Below are 4,166 nucleotides of genomic sequence, written 5' to 3'. Positions count from 1 at the left end.
ACTTGGTGTAAGTGTGTGTCTTTGATACTGGGTGTCAGTGTATGTCTTTGTTACTGGGTCTGTGTGTGTCTTAGTTTCTTGGTGTAAGTGTGTGTCTATGTTCATGGGTGTCAGTGTATGTCTTTGATACTTGGTGTAAGTGTGTATCTGTGTTACTGGGAGTCAGTGTGTGTCTTTGTTACTTGTTGTAAGTGTATGTCTGTGTTACTGGGTGTCAGTGTATGTCTGTGATGCTGGGTGTCAGTGTATGTCTCTGTTACTGGGTGTAAGTGTATGTCTTTGTTACTGGGTGTCAGTGCGTGTCTTTGTTACTTGGTATCAGTGTGTGGCTGTGTTACTGGGTGACAGTGTGTGTCTTTGTTACTTGGTGTAAGTGTGTGTCTGTGTTAATGGGTGTCAGAGTATGTCTTTGTTACTGAGGTCAGTGTATGTCTTTGTTGCTTGGTGTAAGTGTGTGTCTGTGTTACTGGGTGGCATTGTCTGTCTGTGTTACGGGGTGGCAGTGTGTGTCTGTGTTACTGGGTGTCAGTGTATGTCTTTGTTACTTGGTGTAAGTGTGTGTCTGTGTTACTGGGTGTCAGTGTGTGTCTTTGTTACTTGGTGTCAGTGTGTGTCTTTGTTACTTGGTGTCAGTGTCTGTCTTTGTTACTGGGTGTGTGTGTGTCTTAGTTTCTTGGTGTAAGTGTGTGTCTGTGTTACTGGGTGTCAGTGTATGTCTTTGTTACTTGGTGTCAGTGTGTATCTGTGTTACTGGGTGTCAGTGTATGTCTTTGTTACTTGGTGTCAGTGTATGTCTTTGTTACTGGGTGTCAGTGTGTGTCTTTGTTAATTGGTGTCAGTGTGTGTCTGTGTTACTGGGTGTCAGTGTATTTCTTGTTACTTGGTGTCAGTGTGTGTATTTTTTACTTGGTGTCAGTGTATGTCTTTATTACTTGGTGTCAGTGTATGTCTTTGTTACAAGGTGTCAGTGTATGTCTCTGTTACTGGGTGTAAGTGTATGTCTTTGTTACTGGGTGTCAGTGCGTGACTTTGTTACTTGGTGTCAGTGTGTGTCTGTGTTACTGGGTGTCAGTGTGTGTCTTTGTTACTTGGTGTCAGTGTGTGTCTTTGTTACTTGATGTCAGGGTATGTCTTTTTTACTGGGTGTAAGTGATTGTCTTTGTTACTGGGTGTCAGTGTATGTCTTTGTTAATTGGTGTCAGTGTATGTCTTTGTTACTGGGTGTCAGTGTGTGTCTTTGTTATTTGGTGTATATGTGTGTCTGTGTTACTGGGTGTCAGTGTGTGACTGTGTTACTTGGTGTAAGTGTGTGTCTTTGATACTGGGTGTCAGTGTATGTCTTTGTTACTGGGTCTGTGTGTGTCTTAGTTTCTTGGTGTAAGTGTGTGTCTATGTTCATGGGTGTCAGTGTATGTCTTTGATACTTGGTGTAAGTGTGTATCTGTGTTACTGGGAGTCAGTGTGTGTCTTTGTTACTTGTTGTAAGTGTATGTCTGTGTTACTGGGTGTCAGTGTATGTCTGTGATGCTGGGTGTCAGTGTATGTCTCTGTTACTGGGTGTAAGTGTATGTCTTTGTTACTGGGTGTCAGTGCGTGTCTTTGTTACTTGGTATCAGTGTGTGGCTGTGTTACTGGGTGACAGTGTGTGTCTTTGTTACTTGGTGTAAGTGTGTGTCTGTGTTAATGGGTGTCAGAGTATGTCTTTGTTACTGAGTGTCAGTGTATGTCTTTGTTGCTTGGTGTAAGTGTGTGTCTGTGTTACTGGGTGGCATTGTCTGTCTGTGTTACGGGGTGGCAGTGTGTGTCTGTGTTACTGGGTGTCAGTGTATGTCTTTGTTACTTGGTGTAAGTGTGTGTCTGTGTTACTAGGTGTCAGTGTGTGTCTTTGTTAAAGGGTGTATGTGTATGTCTTTGTTACTTGGTGTCAGTGTATGTCTTTGTTACTTGGTGTAAGTGTGTGCCTGTGTTACTGGGTGTCAGTGTATGTCTTTGTCACTTGGTGTCAGTGTATGTCTTTGTTACTGGATGTCAGTGTGTGTCTTTGTTACTTGGTGTAACTGTGTGTCCGTGTTTCTGGGTGTCAGTGTATGTCTGTGTTACTTGGTGTAAGTGTGTGTCTTTGTTACAGGGTGTCAGTGTATGCCTTTGTTACTTGGTGTCAGTGCATGTCTTTGTTACTTGGTGTCAGTGTGTGTCTTTGTTACTTGGTGTAAGTGTGTGTCTGTGTTACTGGGTGTCAGTGTATGTCTTTGTTACTGGGTGTCAGTGTATGTCTTTGTTACTTGATGTCAGTGTGTGTCTGTGTTACTGGGTGTCAGTGTATGTCTTTGTTACTTGGTGCCAGTGTATGTCTTTGTTACTTGGTGTCAGTGTGTGTCTGTGTTACTGGGTGTCAGTGTATGTCTTTGTTACTTGGTGTCAGTGTATGTCTTTGTTACTTGGTGTCAGTGTGTGTCTTTTTTACTTGGTGTCAATGTATGTCTTTATTACTTGGTGTCAGTGTATGTCTTTGTTACAAGGTGTCAGTGTATGTCTCTGTTACTGGGTGTAAGTGTATGTCTTTGTTTCTTGGTGTCAGTGTGTGTCTGTGTTACTGGGTGTCAGTGTTTGTCTTTGTTACTTGGTGTCAGTGTGTGTCTTTGTTACTTGGTGTCAGGGTATGTCTGTGTTACTGGGTGTAAGTGATTGTCTTTGTTACTGGGTGTCAGTGCATGTCTTTGGTAATTGGTGTCAGTGTATGTCTTTGCTACTGGGTGTCAGTGTGTGTCTTTGTTACTTGGTGTATGTGTGTGTCTGTGTTACTGGGTGTCAGTGTGTGTCTGTGTTACTTGGTGTAAGTGTGTGTCTTTGTTACTGGGTGTCAGTGTATGTCTTTGTTACTTGGTGTCAGTGTATGTCTTTGTTGCTGGGTGTCAGTGTATGTCTTTGTTACTGGGTGTCAGTGTGTGTCTGTGTTTCTGGCTGTCAGTGTATGTCTTTGATACTGGGTGTCACTGTATGTCTTTGTTACTTGGTGTCAGTGTGTATCTGTGTTACTGGGTGTCAGTGTGTGTCTTTGTTACTTGGTGTCAGTGTATGTCTCTGTTACTGGGTGTCAGTGTGTGTCTTTGTTAATTGGTGTCAGTGTGTGTCTGTGTTACTGGGTGTCAGTGTATGTCTTTGTTACTTGGTGTCAGTGTGTGTCTTATTTACTGGGTGTCAGTGTCTGTCTGTGTTACTAGGTGTAAGTGTGTGTCTGTGTTACTGGGTGGCATTGTGTGTCTGTGTTACGGGGTGGCAGTGTGTGTCTGTGTTACTGGGTGTCAGTGTATGTCTTTGTTACTTGGTGTAAGTGTTTGTCTGTGTTACTGGGTGTCAGTGTGTGTCTTTGTTAAAGGGTGTATGTGTATGTCTTTGTTACTTGGTGTCATTGTATGTCTTTATTACTTGGTGTCAGTGTGTGTCTGTGTTACTGGGTGTCAGTGCATGTCTTTGTTACTTGGTGTCAGTGTATGTCTTTGTTACTTGGTGTCAGTGTGTGTCTTTTTTACTTGGTGTCAGTTTATGTCTTTATTACTTGGTGTCAGTGTATGTCTTTGTTACAAGGTGTCAGTGTATGTCTCTGTTACTGGGTGTAAGTGTATGTCTTTGTTACAAGGTGTCAGTGTATGTCTCTGTTACTGAGTGTAAGTGTATGTCTTTGTTACTGGGTGTCAGTGCGTGACTTTGTTACTTGGTGTAAGTGTGTGTCTTTGTTACTGGGTGTCAGTGTATGTCATTGTTACTTGGTGTCAATGTATGTCTTTGTTCCTTGGTGTCAGTGTGTGTCTTTTTTACTTGGTGTCAGTGTATGTTTTTGTTACTGGGTGTCAGTGTGTGTCTTTGTTACTTGGTGTAAGTGTGTGTCTGTGTTACTGGGTGTCAGTGTATGTCTTTGTTACTGGGTGTCAGTGTTTGTCCTTGTTACTTGGTGTCAGTGTGTGTCTGTGTTACTGGGTGTCAGTGTGTGTCTTTGATACTTGGTGTCAGTGTATGTCTTTGTTACTTGGTGTCAGTGTATGTCTGTGTTACTGGGTGTAAGTGCGTGTCTTTGTTACTTGGTGTCAGTGTGTGTCTATGTTACTGGGTGTCAGTGTATGTCTTTGTTACTTGGTGTCAGTGTGTGTCTGTGTCACTGGGTGTCAGTG

Source organism: Heterodontus francisci, unplaced genomic scaffold (genome assembly GCF_036365525.1).
Source record: "Heterodontus francisci isolate sHetFra1 unplaced genomic scaffold, sHetFra1.hap1 HAP1_SCAFFOLD_83, whole genome shotgun sequence".
Lineage (NCBI taxonomy): Eukaryota > Metazoa > Chordata > Chondrichthyes > Heterodontiformes > Heterodontidae > Heterodontus > Heterodontus francisci.
This window is presented reverse-complemented; position numbering follows the sequence as displayed.